The sequence below is a fragment of the Pleurodeles waltl genome, chromosome 12 (genome assembly GCF_031143425.1).
Source record: "Pleurodeles waltl isolate 20211129_DDA chromosome 12, aPleWal1.hap1.20221129, whole genome shotgun sequence".
NCBI lineage: Eukaryota > Metazoa > Chordata > Amphibia > Caudata > Salamandridae > Pleurodeles > Pleurodeles waltl.
In genome coordinates this window covers 514,366,030-514,388,368 of record NC_090451.1, presented here as the reverse complement: position 1 = coordinate 514,388,368, position 22,339 = coordinate 514,366,030, and the positions used below count along the sequence as shown (strand labels likewise).

Here is a 22,339-nt window from a genome sequence, read left to right as displayed (position 1 = left end):
CGCCTTCTGGTAATTTCGGAGTAGATAAAACGGTGCCTGAGGTTTACGGCAACAACAGCGTTCTCATAAAATGACCTGGGGTGCCACTGACCAGTCATTTAGCGTGTTTGAAAGCTACAGGGCAATGACCATATGCACTAAATAAATTATGCATTCTTACTTGTTCTAAAAACGTAGCACAGACCAGAGTGCTTAGAAACTGGACCAGTGAACTCTGCAGCCCACTCGATTCGTACTGAATTAAACTGGCACCTTAACTTGTCTTTGTACAGTATTATAAACCACTGGTGTGGCTTCAGTGCACTACATGTTACGTGAGTAGCAGTAGGCAGGGGTGGCTGCTCTGCTAGCAGGGAGGAGCGTCGCCCCACTGCTTTCAGCAGAAGAAAAATAAAATGCTAATGGATCGTTATTATCATTTTATTTTTTGCTCAGCCAGGATAGGGCGGGACTGGGCAGAAGGGGGCTGGAAGGCGGAGTGGTGGTATGTGCACCTTAAGTGCGCATGTCTGTTTGGCTGGCCGTGTGGGCTGGCCAAACAGGCATGCGCACTTTGCATTTATCCTCCCAGCTGTATTTTGCAGCTGGGACGAGAGTGCACAGACTCCCGCTCCCTCTGTGAGCGCCAAAGTAGGCCGCTCACACCAATCACCAGCATGACAGCAGCGTTGCGATTGGCTGAGGGGAGTCTGGAAGCCTGTGTGCTTCCGAATGGAGGAGACAAACATGTCTCACGACCTGACCAGGTAAGTGGGTTTAAATTTGTATTTTTTTTTTAAATCCCTGCCCCGCCACCCCTGTTCAGTGGCAGTAGGTCATAGTAGGCAAGAATGATGAATACCTCTTTTAAGACTGAGATCTAGATTAGAATATCATTCCTTAAGGCACTCTCATGAAGAGATGCTTGAATGCTTCCCGGTTTATACGTTATAAAAAAAAAATATGTGGGATTACCATTGTGTTGGGAGATTGCCACTGATGGGGTGAGAGAGTCTTAGGGCGGGGTCTTAAAAGATGGAGTTGGTGAGCGGGATAAATAGAGTGAGTAAACGGTAGATGTGATCCACACGGGATGAGGTACAAGAATATAACCGGCATTGGCAAAACCAATAGGTGTCACCTATGAGAGTTATTGGCTTTGATAATGTGTTGTAACTATGCTGTACATCACCGCAATTGTTTTGCATTGTCTAAAACTAATTTAAACAAGCATTGGCAAAGCCAATAGGGCTTGCAGGAGAGATATTGGTCTTGGCAATTTTTGTTGAAGTCCTGCAGGACAGCAGCGCCGAAGCTTTGCAGTTTGGCTAAAACTAATTTAAAAAAACACTATGATGCAGCCAGGGCTAATGCACTTTTTTTTAATTTAAAGTGCGGTAGTGCTGGATGCTTTATAGTCCTTTTTTTTTTTTTTTTTTTTTTTTACATTATTTTTAGCCATGCTTGAAACAGGCACGCTGCTATACAGCATGGCTGCAAAGCATTGACAAATCTGGCAATGCCTATGCTGTACAACATAAACAAAATGCAATGTCCGAGCCAAAAGTCTCAAAGGCAAGATCATTTGGCTTTGCCAATGGTTATTTCCTGTCTGGTCGAAGTCTTGTAAATTAATTTGATAGTCCGCTGTGTAAGTCAGTAATTTGAGTGCAGTTTTCTTTAATTGTGCACATTAATGGTTCAGCCGCAGGAGTGCTGTGTATGCATCCCGTTATACATTCTAAATAACATACCATTATGAGATTAAAATGTAATCCTTGTTGGTCAGTGACATCCGAGCCGGCCATCCTCTCCTGCAATTTTAAAAAGATGCTGAAAGCATGTTCTTCGAGGAGCGTTGCCCGTCCTCTTCCCAGTAGTACTACCTGTTAACATGTGTCTTGAACCAGTAAAAAAAATCATACTTTTGGGCTCTTTTCCATTGTTCAATGAATAGCTGCTTCCTAGCTAGGTTCGTGCTACATAAATATGGCTTTATACACATGCTGCGGGATAGTACTGGTGGCAAGGTCAGGGTCCAATTGACCTTAACAGTATAAAGCACAAACAGTTTCTCTGTTCAAGGTGGGCAAGTAGGAGGTTGCAAGAGCTTTGAAATATCTACTTGTTAAAATAAAATCTTTTTATTAGATTGTACCAAGCTTTACACAACGGGGTAAAAACATCAGTTCAATATTAGCATAAGTGATAAATAAGAAAAATCTATCTAGTAGATTTACATATAAACCAATTCCCCTTTCGACCTCAAACAACCCATCTTGTGGATCCTTTATCCATTTCTTGCCTCCTGGTAATTGGAGTGTTATAGCCACGGGCCCAAAATCATACTTTGGTGTCTGGCACCCCTTATATGTATATATTTTTCAAGGCAAGTGTTTGTCATTTCCTTGGTGCCACTCTGCAATTGATTTAGCATGATTACTCTTTTAGCTAGTAAATCCTATTCTCACAGGGGTACGTACGGGTATGACGTGCTTACCCATTCACCAATATTTACCACTAGCTACTTATGCTGTCCTAGATGTAAAGGAGAATAGTGTGATTTCACAGGTAGTAGGACAACCCCAGTAAATGTTGCCATGTCGTGTGAATTCTTGCCGTTTTCAGTAAGCGTTTAAGAGTATAATAATTTCTAAATAGCAATTTCAATCAGACAAGGCAAAGACGTGCTGATATCCCTGACTTGCATGGTGCCATCTTTGATCCACCCAGTCTCAATCATCCATTGTGACTAAATCTATTTACATTGAATGCTTATCGTTGCCAATTTGTTTGGAGTATTAATTATTAGTGATTGAAAAATGTGTAATATTCCTTTCTTGTCCAGCTGTTCAGTAGTGATCTTTGCTTCTAGCGGGTAGTACGATCAGTGCCTCCAACTTCGTTAGGTATTTTCCTAGAATGTTTCTCAACTGCAGGTATCTAAATGATTTTGTTTTGTAGAGATAAAACTCTTCGGAGAATGCCTCAAATTACTTCCAATGGTCTGCTTCCTAAATGTCTTCCAGTCCCGATATCCCAATAAGGTCCCACTGCGGAAATCCTGGAAGTGCCACTATTTGTGGAAATTGCCTGCCTTGTCAAAGTGGTGTCTCATGCGAGTTTATACCCCCAATTAGTCCAGCACACTGCTGCCTTTCAGGAATGTAGCACCACCCATTAGGGCGTCTGCATTGGAGTCAGTAATCCATAAACCATAAATGAAGCCAGGTTCTGTGGGTCCTTCCGATAGATCCAGCTTGTTTCCTGCCACTGGGTTTTCTCATGCTACAAAGAGAAATTTATCACAGATAACTGCATTTCCTACGAGTGTAGACCTATTCCTGTCATGCATGGGCCACCATTTTTATCCCAGGAAACCCGGAGTCCTTCAGTCGTCGATGCGAAAGTGCAAGTCTGATACCGGGCATCCTTGGCAGGTGAAAAAGAGGTCGGACAAATGTCTGTTATTGTGCAGTTGGGCCCAGAGTCGGTAATGGAGGAGTTTGACCGTTACGAGGGAGTTGGGTCCGAAATTCATTTTATTCAGTATCTTCCATGGGAATTCGGTACTCTGTGAATTGAAAGCCTTCTCAAGAGGATCCCCTCGAGCACACGTGCAAGTGCAGTACGATCTGGAAAAATATAGAGCAGCAACTGCTGCTGCATGTCCAAAGCTTAGCTTACTCCGAGAGATGTTCTTGGCAGTTCGCTGAAAGAAGTACAATTGAGATATATAGATAGAGATAGAGAGAGAGAGATACACATACATTTTTATTTTTTATTTGCAATATGGGAAAAACCCAGTGAATAGTCCGTTGTGCGACTGTGTCGCTTCACACATGACTGGGAGTAAGAACAGCGCAAAGTAGCTGAATGTTCTTGGCACAGGGGGGAGAATGGGGAGAAGAGATGGACACTAGAGAGAAAAGAGACAGCCAGACCGAGGCAGAGAGAGATGCGTGCAGGCTTTAAAATCAGTTTAGCAATAGATACCTGGAGAAGATGATAGATCGCAGGGAGCGGTTGAAAAGAGATAGGTGGGAAGAAGAGATAGAGGAAGTGAGAAAGGGAAATATAGCATTGGGCCCTGATTGCAAGTGACTCAGAGGCATACTAGGTATTCATTGCACCAAATAAAGTCCAACGCCCCAGGGTTTCTAATTTATTAAGTGCATTAAATAACACCTAAATACCACTTACGATTTGTTTTCCTTCGTGATGGGGAATAACATACACCAAAATCTCCTTGTCCTGGTAAATACCTAACTTTTCCCCCGTTACACCAGTCTCTGTGAAGGTTTGCAAAGGTAGGCTAGGAGTGACCAGACTGGTTGGCATATGCCCTGCTAAGTTTTCCTTACGCTACTGGAGCGCTAAAATTCCTGTGCTTAGGCAGTAACTGTCTCCCCCCTTCTGATTCCTCACTTTGCACATGCTATGTAAGATCTTCAAGTGGTTACCCCTACACATGAGACCCACCGTGAAACAGGCCTTCAGTACCAGCCAACTGGACCACAGCAATGCCATCTATGTAGCGATCCCCACACACCTCCTACAGAGACTTCAGACCATACAGAACGCCCTATGCCAGACTCATCCTTGGCCTTCCCTAATAACTCCACATCACACCCCACCTCGGGCAACTCCACTGGCATAATCTATAGAACAATATCTACAGAAGAGATGCCAATTCAAGCTGCTGACACCCACACAAAGGCTCTACACAACCAAGGATCCACATACATTAACCACCACCTGGACTTCCATCAACTGTCAAACTACGCTCTACTGCCCTTTCACTTGCCCATACTCCCTGCATCTACCAAAGCCGAAGTGGGCAATGCTCATTCGCTCACATTGCAGCGAAAATCTGGAACAGCCTCCCCACGCACCTCCGGACCATCCCCTCACTTCTGGAATTCTGAATGGCCCTCAAGACCTGGCTGTTCGATAAGCGTCCGGGACCAGCAAGTGCCTGGATACCCTATTGGGTGATTAGCCACTCTTTATAAATTCTGATTGATAGCATTTTGGAGATGTGTCCTTGTTCTGGGCTTCTTCCCACTTCTAATGGGGTTGTGTCCACGTTAAGTGGGGCCGTGTTACGTGAGATGGGAGGCTGGACCAGATTCACAATGTATAAAGCAAAAGATGCCTGTCCTGCTATACTCAAGGAGAATGCATAACAAAATAATGAAACAAGCAGAATGTGTTCTTTCATGCAAAGGAAAACATAAATATAAACCTCTGAGAGATGATAATGTGGTTATCAATTTAATTACACAATACAATAGATGTATTTGTATTCTATGATGAATAATTCAGAAGTATAGTAGAATAGACTTTTCTCTCTTTATACAGAGCGCTTGTTCATAGCATAAAGTCATTTTAATCTAGGTAGACTAATCTGGTTGCTACCTTCGCCAACCCAACTGCTAGTGCGTTGGCCAGAATTTTCACTTATACATTAATTAATGAGACCGGGAAGTAGGAAGAGCAAACATTAGGTGGTTTGCTGGGTTTTGGAATAACAGTCTTGCATGCATTTCTGGTATCCTGGCTTTTATTTTGGCCCTAGCCTCATGTTAGTCTAAGTGCGGGCACAGAGGCCTAGGCATTTTCCGGACAATGCTCTTCTGATGTCATGTGGCAATGTACCTGATTGTGTAACACCAGGTGTCTGAGCAGGGTGGAAGTCTGTCCTTGTTACATACTTCTGCTGGAAGACCACAGGGGCTGGGGACTTTGCCTGACTGCAAGCCTGCTAGGACTTTGCTCAATTGCTTTACATTTAGAGGGGCTTCCAGAAACTTATGGTCTTCCCTTGCCATGTAGGAGGCCACTGACCCCTCAGAGAGGGGAAGAACCATCCTCAGTTCAGAAGAAAGCCTTGCCAAATATAGCTGACCTTAGAAAGCTGCCAGTGTCTTCACTACACAATTCACATCTTTAATAGCAGTGATTTTTCTGCCTGCCTTGTGTTATTTCACAAGCCAGTAGTTTGCCAAATTTGGCCCGTATATTATGAATCTGCCCTTGGAAGGTCAACCAGAGGCTAGTGAAATATGGGGTATTTGTTGAATCTAATACTCAAGTTCTCAACTTAGCTGCTAAATGCCTCCATTTGCCTTTAACATGCATGGTTCCTTAGTCACTACCCATTTGTCTTTCAGGTCTCTTGCTCTCACCTACCCCCTGTGCCACCCTGTCCTCCTCCTGGTGGATCCCCTTTGCATTAAAAAAATTACCAGGCCCTCCCTCTGATAGTTTTTATGTCTCCCAGAAAGTGGCTTGATTTAGCCACTGGCCCAATATTAATTTCAAAATAGGATCTGGTTTCATCTTGAAAGATTGCTAAGAATTCACTATCTACTAGTCTGCCTGCATTCAGTTGCTAGAACCCTCGTGTTATGAGTGTGGCCTAGTACTAGCTCTGCTAGGGAGTGATATGGAATCCCACGAGGGAAGATTTAATTTTGCTTGACACAATGTAAGTGTTACATATTGGGTTTCTGGGTGGCAGTATGCACCCTGCCCAAGCAGGAACCACAATCCTAGTCTGGGTAAATCAGATGCACACCATAGAGTAACCTGTGCCCACCCTCTGGCAGAGAGCAGTCAGGCTTAACGTAAGAGGCAATGTGTAAAGTAATTGTACAGCACTTAAAACAGTGAAAACACCACACAAGAAGACCCCACAGCTGGTTAGAAAAATAGAACTTTATTTTATGAACAAAACAAGACCAAATTGACGAAAATACACGTAGAAGTCTGGATATGGTTTTTAAAGAATAAACTGAATTGTAGTGCTTAAAAGAATTCTGTGTCCCATCCAGCTCTTCCATCTAGAGCGGGCAGAGCAAGTGGTGGGCTCCTGGTACTTGTGTCATTATTACCTCCACAAATTGAGGTTTCTTTGATTTGGTCTTCTGCCTTCTTTTTGGTGGTCTTATTATCAATGACCGGGCGGAAAGATATTTTACTTTTACATTTTTATAATAATATTCCGAGTATCGCTCTGTCAGGAAGCCTCAGAGCTTACAGGCTTTTTAGATTCTGCTGGAAAAACTCCAGGACAGGGAATTTGACATGATTTGGGTTGGAGATTTTAATGTTAAATTGGGTAATCATGAATTACCTTATTTATGTGATGCCTCCACAGAAGGTAGAGAGTCACTTACTCATTTTATCCACTCTAATTTGCCCCGGTTCATCAGATTATCACGCTCTATAAATCCAAATGTGTCTCGGCGGCGATTTATGGGGGTGGCCTCTGGGGATATACCAGTTCAAGTATATTACAACGGGCAGAGAATAAATTTCTCCAACTGCTACTTATGGTACCCAAGAATGTAGCGAATATTATATGCCATGAGGAGTTGGGAATCCGCTACATTACAGATTTGATAGACATTGCCCCCTTTTTATTATGGATAAAAGTATGGTCAAATCCGGCGGCTACTTTAACACATGATTGTGTAAAAGACTGTATTTCGTTAGCAAACCACAACAAAATTCCATGGTTAAATTTTGTTCATAACTGTTTTCGAAACTTGGAGTTTATGTATTCTAAACCAGAGCTCTTGATCCGCTAATGCGAAGGAAATTGTTAAATTCTGATATAAAGAGTACGCTACGAATCTTAGATACCAGGTGGCAGAGAAATGTAGTTCTTTTTATTCATATGTACAAATTTCATCATCAAATTTGATAGAACCTTATTTTGTTTGGTTTCCGATCCCCTCCCTATACTCTTTACTTGTACTTTTTAGACTTAATATGATTCATTTTAGAGTGGCGTTTCCAACTAAATGCGTGTGGGGAAAAAACACTACCGCCATGCCCTTGTGACAATTTTTCGAAACAAAGTACTTGTCACTTTATTTTACTTTGTACACTCTATTCAGCTCCTAGGGAAACCTTTTTATTACCTATTTTGTGTAATTTGCACACTTTCTTATAAAGGATTGATTAGCATTCAAAGCCTTTCATCCAAACAAATGTGCAGCTCTATTTTAAGTTTTATAAGTATTTATTATTATACATGGATTTAGTAGGCTTAAGTGGTACGCTTAGATTTTATAGACTTGCAGATCGAAGAGTCTTGCTTTTTGAATTATGTAATAAGTAATGGATTTTATGATGATTTATATGTATGTGTCCTTCATGGCAATACGCTGAATAAAGTTATTTTGACTGACTGACTGAATAATGTGCCAACTGGGGCTAATTGGTCACGCTAGACCCGGTTAAATCCAAACGTTGAGCCCTGCCGGTATGGTGTGCGTGTTGGATACTGTCCCAGCCATGTTTTGCTGAAGTTTTACCTTCTCAGAACTGAGCCAAAAGTCCTGTTCGCAGGGAAGATGTTCGCCGGGAGCAGGGAGAGCGTCACTGGCAGTAGTCTGCGGGTGCGAAGTCTGTCTAGCATCGCGGATGGGTGGACTAGAGTCTTTTGGTCGCGAGTAGCAATGCTTGCTGTGCAGCTGGACAAACTTGTGACGGCTTGTGCTGATTTTTGGAGCGGGTGGCGCAATTCCAGTGCAAGTGTTCCTGTTTGTCGGTTGTGGAGAGCCTAAAAGCTTGAATTCAGGAGTCAAAAAACCACTTTCAGTGGCTCAGTACTAAAGATGCACTTCCTGAGGGTCAGGAGCTGGTTGAACACTGGTTAAGAGATGTAGCAGGTGAGCTGGATGTTTTTTTTTTCTTTTATTTTTTTTTCCCTTGTGCCGGACACCTCAGGAAAAACTGAGGCAAGCCCTTGGAGTCACTCTGTGTTCAAGTGAGATGGGCCCAGTCCTGCCTTAGGAGGGTGGCAGGACAGCACAGCAGAAAAGCAGTTCTTCCACAGCAGCCGTCCAGAATGACAGTCCTTGTAGCAGCACGGCAGACCTTCTTCCTGACAGACTTATTCACAGGTCCAGCGGTGTACCGAGTTGGTGGTGTTTGAGGTCCAGTATTTATACTTGGGTGTCCTGGTTCTGGAAGGTGGGAGAAGCATCTAGACTGTGGCTGCGAAGTGCAGGGAATCCCCTTCCTCTCCTGTCCTGGCTCCAAGCTGGCTGGAGCCAGGACAGTACAGGATTGTTAGGCCTATTGTGAGTAGACTGGGCACAGCCTATTCAGGTGCAAGTGGGGCTGTGCTTAGCTCTGCCCATAGGGATAGTGTTGGCCCAGGCATCACACTTAAGCTCCCTTTGTGTGTGGCTGCCTTGAGGGAATGCACAAGCCCAGCTGTCACTCCACCCCAGGCATATATTGGAAGCAGGCTGCAGGCACACAGGGGTAAGAGCAGGAAAATTAAATCTTTCTGAAAGTGACACTTTCAGAATTATAATTTAAAATCTGACTTCACCATAAGTGATTTTAAATTGTAATTCCGGAGATACCAAACTCGGGGTTCCCAACTCTCCCCAACTGGAAATTACACTTATAACATGTAATAAGGTAATCCCAGTGTTATCCTATGGAAGAGATAGGCCTTGCAGTAATGAAAAACGAACTTAAGAGTTTTTCACTCCGAGGACATGTAAAACCTAAAACAACATGTCTGACTTTTTAAATACACTGCACAATGCCCTTGGGCTATCCAGGACCTACCCTGGGGGTGATTGATATGTATTAAAAAGGAAGGTTTGTGCCTGGCAAGAAGGTTAACTTGCCAAGTCGACATGGCAGTTTAAAACTGCACACACCGGCTCTGCAATGGCAGTCCTGAGAGAGGTTTAAAGTGCTACTGAAGTGGGTGGGACAATGAGTGCGGCAGGCCCACTAGTAGCATTTAATTTATAGACCCGGGGCACAGGTAGTGCACTTTACGTGGGACCTATCCACAATTGGCATATGTAATTTACTTATAAGTCAATGTTACCATGTTTTAAGCAGACAGGAGTTAGCAGTGGTGCACTGTCCAGAGTCCGAAGGCCAACAAAAACGATTTCAGCAAGAACTGGAGGGAAAAAGGCAAAACGTGTTGGATTTGACCCTGCAGAGAGGGCCATTTCCAACAGTAAGTCTACCACGGCCATAAATAAATAATCAAAGCTGCTTGGTTACAGTGACAGTTTCATGAAGAGGCAAGAGATTCTTGCTGTCCTGTCAACTGGGTGCCATCAGAATAAACCCAAAATAGCAGGGGCCTACATAAATCGGCCATTCCAACTGAGGTATACACCTGCAAATCAAATTAAATGAGGCTATATTAAAACAGGAATGTCCACTTCATGGTATATGGGCTTGTTCTACCCTTCGTACCCAACTGTGTGTGTATCTGGTACCCTGACTATATTTTGACCCTCGCATCACGCTGATCTAAGTGTGAGCGCATCGGCAAAGGTCTGTCCCTGACTGTAAGATGTCCTGGGACCTGAAGTGCTAGCCAAGTGTTCCCTCATAATGGATGGAAGACTACTGTCCCTGTCCCGAGGATAGGACCTAAAGCGCAGGTGGCTGCTAACTATGTTTTGAAAATGATAGTGTGACCAGAACATTGTAACTGATTGTGGCCTACAGACCTCTCTTGTAAAAAGTTCTGCTGTTATATAAATGTCTAGAACCTTGCATTGACATTGTGTGTGTATGTCGAATGTGTGTAAAGTGCGAGTTAAAACATGTGCAATAATAATACTTTTAGTGAAAGTCTGACTACTAAAGCCAATGGGATCCAATTTGCACGCTCCTGGTTTGACAGTACAATTTGTAGCATGAGGACAGCTTCCTTGTACAGTTGGGGGTGCATACTGTGGCTGAAACTCCTGACACTGGAGTGAGTAGGATGGAGCTAAGTCTACTTCTAGAAATTCCTTTAACCCCTTCTGTGCCGCGGACGTTGTGGTTACGTCCTGCGGCACAGTGCTGCTGTGCCGAGGACGTAACCACTACGTCCTCGGCACACAGCCCAGAGGGAGCGCTAGCGCTCCCTCTGTGGGGTTCCCCCCCACCCCCCAAAGTCAGGGATGGAAGGGGAAGCCCTTCCCCTTCCACCCCCGACCCCCCCAACCCCCCCCCTGTGACGTCAGCGCGCGAGCGCTGATTAGTCACAGGGTCTCCCCCATCGCGCTGGAAGCAGAGCTTCCAGCGCGATTGAAAAAGAAATGCTTTTGCATTTCTCTTTCAATCACTGGGGGAGGCCCCGAGAGGCTTCAAAAGGGAAGGAAATGTATTTCCTTCCCTTTGAAGTCTCTCACAGGTTTCAAAAGCTGGATTGCTTGCAATCCGGCTTTTGAAACCCCACTAGACACCAGGGATTTTTTTTTTCTCAATGAAATTGGCAAAAGGGAGCGACCCCTTGGGCAAGGGTCGCTACCAGGGGGGCATTTTTTTAGGAAGGCCTTTTCTGCCCCCCCTGGGGGCAGATTGGCCTATTATTAGGCCGATCTGCCCCCAGGGGGGGCAGAAACCTCTAGGCACCAGGGACCTTTTTTTTTTTTTTTTTTTTTGTGATGTTTTCTTTTTTTGTAGGTGGGGAGCGACCCCTTAGGCAAGGGTCGCTCCCCTGGGGGGCAAATTATATTTAGGCCATTTCTGCCCCCCTTGGGGGCAGATTGGCCTATTTTGATGAGGCCAATCTGCCCCCAAGGGGGGCAGAAACCATTAGACACCAGGGAGTTTTTTTTTTGCGCGCGAATTTCACGCAACGGGAGCGACCCCTTGGGCAAGGGTCGCTCCCAGGGGGGGCATTTTTTTGGGAAGGCCTTTTCTGCCCCCCCCGGGGGCAGATTGGCCTATTATTAGGCCGATCTGCCCCCAGGGGGGGCAGAAACCTCTAGGCACCAGGGTTTTTTTTTTTTTTTTTTTTTGTGATGTTCTTCTTTTTTTTTGTGGGGAGCGATCCCTTAGGCAAGGGTCGCTCCCCTACGGGGCAATATATATTTAGGCCATTTCTGCCCCCCTTGGGGGCAGATTGGCCTATTTTGATGAGGCCAATCTGCCCCCAAGGGGGGCAGAAACCATTAGACACCAGGGAGGTTTTTTTTTGCGTGCGAATTTCACGCAAGGGGAGCGACCCCTTAGGCAAGGGTCGCTCCCTGGGGGGGTGGGGGGTTATTTTAGGCCATTTCTGCCCCCCTGGGGGGTAGATCAGCCTATTTTGATTCGGCTGATCTGCCCCCAAGGGGGGCAGAAACCACTAGGCACCAGGGATTTTTTTGTTTTTTCGTTTTACAGATGGGGAGCGACCCCTTGGACAAGGGTCGCTCCCCTGGAGGGGCAAAATGTATTTAGGCCAGTTCTGCCCGCTTTGGGGGCAGATCGGCCGATTTTAGGTCAATCTGCCCCCAAGGGGGGCAGAAACCACTAGGCACCAGGGATCTTTTTTTTGCGCCGTCACGCAAGGGGAGCGACCTTGTAGGCAAGGGTCGCTCCCCGGGGGGGGTGGGGGGGACAAAATTATTTTAGGCCATCTCTGACCCCCCTGGGGGCAGATCGGCCTATTGGTATTAGGCCGATCTACCCCCAGGGGGGGCAGAAACCTCTAGGCGCCAGGGCAAATGTTTTTTTTTTTTTGTTTGTTTGTTTTTTTTAGAGATGGGGAGCGACCCATCAGACAAGGGTTGCTCCCCTGGGGGGCAAACTGTGTTTAGACCATTTCTGCCCCCCTTGGGGGCAGATTGGTCGATTTTATGTCAATCTGCCCCCAAGGGGTCAGAAACCACTAGGCACGGGGGATTTGTTTTTTGGCGCCAATGTCACGCAGGGGGAGCGACCCCGTAGGCAAGGGTCGCTCCTGGTGGGGGGGTGGTGGTTGGGGGGGGGCAAATTTATTTTAGGCCATTTCTGCCCCCCCTGGGGGCAGATCGGCCTATTATTAGGCCGATCTGCCCCCAGGGGGGGCAGAAACCTCTTGTTGCCAGGGCAAATTTTTATTTTATTTTTTTATTTTTTGTTTGTTTGTTTTTTTAGAGATGGGGAGTGACCCATCAGACAAGGGTCGCTCCCCTGGGGGGCAAACTGTATTTAGAGCATTTCTGTCCCCCCTTGGGGGCAGATGGGTCGATTTTAGGTCAACCTGCCCGCAAGGGGGCAGAAACCACTAGGCACCGGGGATTTGTTTTTTGGCGCCAATGTCACGCAGGGGGAGCGACCCCGTAGGCAAGGGTCGCTCCTGGTGGGGGGGTGGGGGTTGGGGATGCAAATTTATTTTAGGCCATTTCTGCCCCCCCTGGGGGAAGATCGGCCTATTAGGCCGATCTGCCCCCAGGGGGGGCAGAAACCTGTAGGCGCCAGGGCACATTTTTTTTGTGTGTTTTTTTTTTTTTTTAGAGATGGGGAGCGACCCATCAGACAAGGGTTGCTCCCCTGGGGGGCAAACTGTATTTAGAGCATTTCGTCGATTTTATGTCAATCTGCCCCCAAGGGGGCAGAAACCACTAGGCACCGGGGATTTGTTTTTTGGCGCCAATGTCACGCAGGGGGAGCGACCCCGTAGGCAAGGGTCGCTCCCGGGGGGGGGGTGGAGGTTCGGGGGGCAAATTTATTTTAGGCCATTTCTGACCCCCCTGGGGGAAGATCGGCCTATTATTAGGCCGATCTGCCCCCAGGGGGGGCAGAAACCTGTAGGCGCCAGGACAAATTTGTTTTTTGTGTTTTTTTGTTTGTTTGTTTTTTTAGAGATGGGGAGCGACCCATCAGACAAGGGTCGCTCCCCTGGAGGGCAAAGTGTGTTTAGATCATTTCTGCCCCCCTTGGGGGCAGATTGGTAAATTTTAGGGCAATCTGCCCCCAAGGGGGCAGAAACCACTAGGCACTGGGGATTTGTTGTTTGACGCCAATGTCACGCAGGGGGAGCGACCCCGTAGGCAAGGGTCGCTCCTGGGCAGGGGGGGGGGTCAAATTTATTTTAGGGCATTTCCCCCCCCCCCCCCCCCCCCGGCCGGCTGAGCTAGAGGTCAAAATCCACAGGTAGGCACTTTGCAAAAAAACACCTCTGTTTTTTGTGAAAAAATATGTTGTGTCCACGTTGTGTTTTGGGCCATTTCCTTTTGTGGGCGCTAGGCCTACCCACACAAGTGAGGTACCATTTTTATGGAGAGACTTAGGGGAACGCTGGGTGGAAGGAAATGTGTGGCTCCTCTCAGATTCCAGAACTTTCTGTCACCGAAATGAGAGGAAAGTGTTTTTTGGGCCAAATTTTGATGTTTGCAAAGGATTCTGGGTAACAGAACCTGGTCAGAGCCCCGCAAATCACCCCATCTTGGATTCCCCTAGGTCTCTAGTTTTCAAAAATGCGCTGGTTTGCTAGGTTTCTCCAGGTGCCGGCTGAGCTAGAGGCCAAAATCCACAGGTAAGCACTGTTTTCCATGAAAAAATTGATGTGTCCACGTTGTGTTTTGGGGCATATCCTGTCACGGGCGCTAGGCCTACCCACACAAGTGAGGTATCATTTTTATCGGGAGATGTGGGGGAACGCTGGGTGGAAGGAAATTTGTAGCTCCTCTCAGATTCCAGAACTTTCTGCCACAGAAATGTGAGGGACATGTGTTTTTTTAGCCAAATTTGAGGTTTGCAAAGGATTCTGGGTAACAGAACCTGGTCCGAGCCCCGCAAGTCACCCCTCCTTGGATTCCCCTAGGTCTCTAGTTTTCAGAAATGCACAGGTTTGGTAGGTTTCCCTAGGTGCCGGCTGAGCTAGAGGCCAAAATCTACAGGTAGGCACTTCGCAAAAAACACCTCTGTTTTTTTCCAAAATTTAGGATGTGTCCACGTTGCGCTTTGGGGTGTTTCCTGTCGCCGGCGCTAGGCCTACCCACGCAAGTGAGGTATCATTTTTATCGGGAGACTTGGGGGAACGCTGGGTGGAAGGAAATTTGTAGCTCTTCTCAGATTCCAGAACTTTCCGCCACAGAAATGTGAGGGACATGTGTTTTTTTAGCCAAATTTTGAGGTTTGCAAAGGATTCTGGGTAACAGAACCTGGTCCGAGCCCCGCAAGTCACCCCTCCTTGGATTCCCCTAGGTCTCTAGTTTTCAGAAATGCATAGGTTTGGTAGGTTTCCCTAGGTGGCGGCTGAGCTAGAGGCCAAAATCTACAGGTAGTCACTTTGCTAAAAACAGCTCTGTTTTCTGTGATATGTCCACGTTGTGTTTTGGGGCATATCCTGTCGCGGGCGCTAGGCCTACCCACACAAGTGAGGTATCATTTTTATCGGGAGACGTGGGGGAACGCTGGGTGGAAGGAAATTTGTGGCTCCTCTCAGATTCCAGAACTTTCTGCCACAGAAATGTGAGGAACATGTGTTTTTTTAGCCAAATTTTGAGGTTTGCAAAGGATTCTGGGTAACAGAACCTGGTCCGAGCCACACAAGTCACCCCTCCTTGGATTCCCCTAGGTCTCTAGTTTTCAGAAATGCATAGGTTTGGTAGGTTTCCCTAGGTGGCGGCTGAGCTAGAGGCCAAAATCTACAGGTAGTCACTTTGCTAAAAACAGCTCTGTTTTCTGTGATATGTCCACGTTGTGTTTTGGGGCATATCCTGTTGCGGGCGCTAGGCCTACCCACACAAGTGAGGTATCATTTTTATCGGGAGACGTGGGGGAACGCTGGGTGGAAGGAAATTTGTGGCTCCTCTCAGATTCCAGAACTTTCTGCCACAGAAATGTGAGGAACATGTGTTTTTTTAGCCAAATTTTGAGGTTTGCAAAGGATTCTGGGTAACAGAACCTGGTCCGAGCCCCGCAAGTCACCCCTCCTTGGATCCCCCTAGGTCTCTAGTTTTCAGAAATGCACAGGTTTGGTAGGTTTCCATAGGTGGCGGCTGAGCTAGAGGCCAAAATCTACAGGTAGTCACTTTGCTAAAAACAGCTCTGTTTTCTGTGATATGTCCACGTTGTGTTTTGGGGCATATCCTGTCGCGGGCGCTAGGCCTACCCACACAAGTGAGGTATCATTTTTATCGGGAGACTTGGGGGAACATAGAATAGCAAAACAAGTGTTATTGCCCCTTGTCTTTCTCTACATTTATTCCTTCCAAATATAGGGGTGTGTGTAAAAAAGACATCTATTTGAGAAATTCCATGTAATTCACATGCTACTATGGTCACCCCGGAATTCAGAGATGTGCAAATAACCACTGCTCCTCAACACCTTATCTTGTGCCCTTTTTGGAAATGCAAAGGTTTTCTTGATAGCTATTTTTTACTCCTTATATTTCAGCAAATGAATTACTGTATACCCGGTATAGAATGAAAACTCACTGCAGGGTGCAGCTCATTTATTGGCTCTGGGTTCCTCGGGTTCTTGATGAACCTACAAACCCTATATATCCCCGCAACCAGAGGAGTCCAGCAGACGTAACGGTATATTGCTTTCGATAATCTGACATTGCAGGGAAAAGTTACAGAGTAAAAAGTAGAGAAAAATTGATGTTTTTTTCACCTCAATTTCAATATTTTTCTTTTTCAGCTGTTATTTTCTGTAGGAAACCCTTGTAGGATCTACACAAATGACCCCTTGCTGAATTCAGAATTTTGTCTACTTTTCAGAAATGTTTAGGTTTCTGGGATCCAGCATTGGTTTCATGACCATTCCGGTCACTGACTGGAAGGAGGCTGAAAGCACAAAAAATTGCACAAATGGGGTATGCCCCAGTAAAATGCCAAAATTGTGTTGAAAAATTGGGTTTTCTGATTCAAGTCTGCCTGTTCCTGAAAGCTGGGAAGCTGCTGAGTTTAGCACCGCAAACCCTTTGTTGATGCCATTTTCAGGGGAAAAACCACAAGCCTTCTTCTGCAGCCACTTTTTCCAATTTTTTTGAAAAAAACGAAATTTTCACTGTATTTTGGCCAATTTCTTGGCCTCCTTCAGGGGAACCCACAAAGTCTGGGTACCTCTAGAATCCCTAGGATGTATGAAAAAAAGGACGCAAATTTGGCTTGGTTAGCTTATGTGGACAAAAAGTTATGAGGGCCTAAGCGCGAACTGCCCCAAATAGGCAAAAAAAGGCCCGGCACAGGAGGGGGAAAAGGCCTGGCAGCGAAGGGGTTAAGACTTTGTTAGCAAGGGGCTGCTGATAAGTTTTTTTTTTTTTTTTTGTGCACTGCCATTTGATTGGTGGTAGCAGTGAGGAGGGGATTGCAGTTTCTCTTGTGCAAGGAGAGGAAGTTTCTGAATCAGGCCTTTCCTTTGTTAGTTTCTGTTTACTGTTTTAGAGAGTCTGAAGACTGACAGATGCTGAAACGCCACACTTAATCATGTTGTGGGTGGTCCAGTTTGGAGCTAGCCCCAGTGTCGCCCGTTGTGAGAAGCATCACTCCACACAAAGACTGTGTGTGGCGAGCAACCTCAAAAGGGGTGTTTAAAAAGAGGAGCACCCCAAACCAATTCTGATGGTTGAGGCAATGAATCCACATCCCTGACTTAGATAATATTTATAAAAGTGGTACCACTACTGTTGTTTTAATTCCAAGTCCTTCATGACCAACAAAGAAAGTGCTCTGTAGAGTAGTGTAAGAATGACTCTAATCTGCTGCAATTTGTCTGACAGTCAGTCTCCCAGAGTTGAGGGGACATCACCTGGAGTCTGCACTTTGTGCTTGCGGAGCGGAGTGCCTGCATAGTCCCTAGAGATGTACCTGCTTGCTCAAAGAGAGAAGGAGTCTGTCTGCGCCCTGCAGGAGGAGAGATTCACAGGAGTAGAAGTGCAGCATGTCCCTGAATGGAGGGTCACAAAGAAAAAGCAAGCTGCTTTGAGAATGAAGCCAGGAGTGACAAGTAGTACAGAGTATCTCCTAGGTCTTTCAGAAGATTCCTGTGGGAAATGCTACAAGTTTAAGTGACACAAGGGTCTGGTCAGGGCTGTGATTCTCTTGGTGATTGTGTTGACCTGGTTGGGGCGGCTGCAACTACCTTTGTAAATGTATTAGTCTGGTCAGTTCTGCAACTGCCCTGATCATATTGGCCTTCTTGAGGCCCTTATCTGCTTCGGCATTTGTCATCAGGCCACGAGTGGCTGTATCCCTCTCACAGCTAGATGTAGCAACAGCTTGTCCTACACCAGGGTTCTGCAAAGTCGGTCCTGGAGAGCCGGGTCCATGCCAGGTTTTTAGCATATCCACATTTAGGAAAAAGATGTTTCCGAAATCCTACATTTTTCTAAATGTGGATATGCTAAAAATCTGTCATGGACCTGGCTCTCCGGGACCGACTTTGCAGAACCCCGTCCTACAGTGGCGTAGAATCTCACCTGGGCAGCCGTGAGAAGAGATGTGCCCTATGCCAGGCCTCCCTGTCCGCTTTCAAGGGTTGCCTCTATCTAACTGGGGCCTGTGCCTAGAGTGGAAGCCCTAAGCCACAAGATCTGTGCTATGTGAATGCGAGAGACTGTGAGACTACCTTTCTACCCACTACACCACTAGGAGTAAGAACATGAAATGCTCATGTATTGAATATGTATTTGATTTGTGGGGCACCAGAATCTGCCCCAGAGACTGATTCATGCTTCTTCCATAATTGCTGCGTGCACAAGCTTATCAAGAGTCATCTGGTTGGGAGGCAGCTACAGGAGAAATCGGCGAGTTTAGTGCCACAAGGGAGAATCATGTCCAAGATCGCTGTCCTGTATACTGGATTGAATTGTCTATTACTTGGTACTGATGTGAGATTAAAAAGTACTTTAAGAAGAAAAGCATTAAGCTGAACATTGACTTTGTGATGTCTGTTGACTGATTCTAGAGTACTCTGCTCATTGACTCCACACTCCCTACCTGAGAATGCTGTGGCTCCTTGCCCTCACTACCATGAGTCAAGTGTGGAAAGGGTTGTACTTGGCATAGTTTGTAGTGCGATAGCAGGGTGGACGCTGTAACACAAGTGCAAACAGTGGGGTTCCAGCAGCCACTATACGCACTGTGACCCACCCAACTGGGGGTCTGACAGAGGTAACACAACAATACGACACCAGGTGAGAGGTCTGCAATACACAGTTCACACAAAGAAGTGATAGAAATTACAGCCCAGACAACTCAGGACTCGGGACACAGTCTGTATGAACTTTACTAGCACAAATGTAAATATTTCCAAAAATGTTTGCCAAACCCAATAGCTATATGCATGCGTCTGAACTAGAAAAACTCATCCCAGATGAAGAGCTAACAGTCCCATCCATCAACTTAAGTTTCCATACATAAAGCCCAACTCAGAGGAACATAATCAGTGTAATACTCTAAAAGTTCAACTCAGAAGATGTAAAGGCTGCAATACATGACCAGTACTGCAAAAAGTAATGTGGTCTATTGCATACAACCAACCCAACCAAAACCCCAAAATAACACCCAACCAATTTAATGCGTGAGCCAAAAGCTGCAATAGCTCACTTTACCCAACAGAAATCTAGACCATGTGACAATTGACCAGTCTACCTTAATACAAAGGATGAATACCTCTATGCATGATAATGTAAGTCAGACAAGACATGCAACTGCCAGCTAGTCCAACCTTACAGAGGCAATAAGGCAGGCAAAGCAAAATCAGTTCCACCAACAAAAAATAACAAACGTCAGTCCAGACTAACAAAGACAAGATACCTGAAACATAAGACACTTTCAAGATAGATTTCGGGCACGCAGCAATAGTTAGTACAGCCCAGTAGTGAAGCATTCAGCTCACACGTTGGGGTTGAGTGGCTATCAGCGGAGCTTGGTTTAAGCATGTTACCCCCACAGGGGGGTGTTTGGGGTGTTACACCCCCCAATAAGTGCATTATCTAGCAAATAGTTGGGTACAGTTGTTTTCAGTCGGGTATGGTGAAGTGCCTCGGATTTAATCCAGGATTTTTTGACATGCACAAACAGACAAAAACATACTCTCTCATTTCTCTCTCCTGTTTTGAAATTCTTAAAACTGTTGGTTATTTTACAGCATTTTGTCTTTTAAATAGCGCTAATGTGCACTGCTGTCCCTAAGCGCCCTAAACCCTGCTTTCATAGCATGTATTAAAATGTATTTTACCATGATATGCCAGGCTGATTGTTGGGAAATGTAAAGTTGGTTACCCTGTTCTTCAGACATCCGCCACCTGCTTCTGAGATGCATTGCAGGCACCATCTCCCTCCTCCCCGATTATTTTTGGATCACCAACTTTCACATGCTAATAACGACCAAACCCTCCTGCACCCAGTTTACTTATTCATCAGTGAGGACCTCCTCATACGAATACCCACTCCTTTAAGCAGTTCCACACCCAGCCTGCCTTCAGAACAATCCTAATTCAGCCTCAAAGTGGCGATCACCACCGCATAAGAACCGCATCCCCTTGTATCTTCCCCGCACACTCATAGTTTACGATCGCTTAGTATACATACTAAGTACCGATGGAGTGGCGCAATTTGTCTGGCACATCATGATCGTATTGAATTTCAGGGCTCTCTTCCGGAACTGTTTAAAATGTATAGCTTTTTAAACCATTTATTCTACGGTTATGTTCTGGATTGCTTGATCTGCGACCCGTGATATCTTTAAAAGTGGAATTTATTTATTTTTAGTTGTCCCTTTTCGCCTCACTCTTTCGCATATGCCACATTTTGTTTACCGAGACCTCTCCTTGTCCCTTTTCCCTTATCTTTGATTCGACAATAATAAGTCCTAAATTCCGCCCGGACCCTCTGGTTAATCCGATTTCCACTTCTTCCCTCACCTGCCGTGGCCTCGCGCCACCGTTACTCCGAATGGGAGGCTGAAGGAGATACTTTAGCATATGTAACTTTCCGGGGCACCGCAAGAACAAACTTCTTACTCCGAAAATACCCGACCTGTGCCCGACCGCCTGACCTATGCCTGGGCCACCGTCGCGGTTTTGGCAGCCGGTTGCCATGGCGATGAACCCGGCGGTGCCAGGGCGGGTTCCCAGTTTAGCAGGGAGGGAGGGACGCGCATGTCCGGGGGTGGAAGAAGGTCCCCTCGGAGCTCCGCCCGAGCTCAGCCCTTGCTGGGCAGTGTCAGGCCGACGAACCCGGCAGGAAAACACCCTTGGCCATCGGTGACCGGAACAGGCCGAGCTGCACAAGAGCCGGTGAGTGTTAGGAAGGCGGGTCTGAGACAAGCGGAGAAAGAATTGAAAGGGGTGGAAGCCGGTAAGGGCTGCAACACAACAAACGCACTCTTTAGTGAACCTGCTTGCTCCTAAGAATTGCAGGCTCTGTCCCATTTTAACTAATTGCAGCAATGCTGAGAAGTGCAGGTAATCTCCTTTTCAAATTAAAGTGGAGGTACTCAGTACCAGTCAGTACTTGCCATTCAAAGCAGTGGTACTAGTGTCTATTTCAGAACATAACACGCTAGTGACCTGCGGCAAGCGGTGCGCAGCTTTACCTTGAACTTCTGTGATGTAGATTTTCAGTGATAGCGCTCACAATTCTCATAAAAAGTAAACGTTTGAGTGGCTTCGGGGGAACCTGTAGTAAAAGCGTTATTTATTTCGGGTTAAAACGAGTTTTCAAAGATGAAATCGATGTCGGGAAAATTAAAGTACTTTCTCAACTTCATAAATACTGAGTACAGTTATATGCGTACTCAAGGTGGGTGAGGATAGTAACTATTCGAGTTATGTCCGTGTTACATCCCTGCACACCTTAGAAGTGGGGGTTGCTTTGTTTTGACCTCGTAGCCGCATATTCAAATCCCGGTGGGTCTGCTCAGCCTTTGTTCCGAAATTGAAAATGAATACTATTTGTTTAGGTAGCAATAAGAATCTGTTATTCAGCTCCAAGATGTGAAGTATTTTTCTCTTTAATACTAGTTTATTTAGCCCTTTATTCTTTCCCTCCTGGAAAGATTCTGTGTGGGCAGTCTGGTACAGGGAGGTCATCTATGACGGAAAGCGTAAAACACGAGATAAACATCATAACACAAAGGTGTCGCCTTTCTTTGAGTCAAGTTATCTGTTATATTTGTAATGTAACTATGCCCCTTTTGACATGTAAGAAACCCCCCAAAATGCTCTGTTTTATGTTGCGCTGTGGTAGGAAGGGCAGGGTCATTTGGCAGAGGGAAAATCGAACTACTTGCTGTTTTCAGTGCGAATTTGAGCTGTCTACGAGCTCTCATGGTACATGTCGTGGTATGCCAGGTGTCCTATACATGAACAGCAGAATATTTATGTTTCGGTTGTGTCCTGACCTGCACCATGCACAACTATTCCCAAGTAGGGACATCACAGGCCTAGATATGAGCTCAGAACTGAGACAGTCTTAGGGATTGTAGTAACACTGTTATTCATTACTGACGCATTCCAAAAACTCGAACCATAAACCCCCTTCCCGGATTGTTTCAGTATGGGGATTGTGGCACGTGACACTTCTCACAATATACCTGTATTCCGAGCTGTAACGTGCACCGTTATGTCAGAACGGAGACTTGCAGAGGGAATGC

The 22,339-nt window shown here is 45.9% G+C and overlaps 1 protein-coding gene across 8 annotated transcripts in view; it reads left to right on the top strand.

Moving 5' to 3' along the window:
* Positions 1–22,339, top strand: part of KIFC3 (kinesin family member C3) — a 308,219-nt gene that overhangs the window by 91,472 nt on the left and 194,408 nt on the right. For 2 of the 8 annotated variants that reach the window (XM_069217373.1, XM_069217377.1), the window contains exon 1: positions 20,850–20,981. The exons of the other annotated variants lie outside the window; for them this stretch is intronic. The gene's annotated coding sequence lies outside the window, so the exon portion shown is untranslated. Of the gene's footprint in view, positions 1–20,849; positions 20,982–22,339 lie in introns of those variants that run through there. 8 annotated transcript variants of the gene reach the window in all.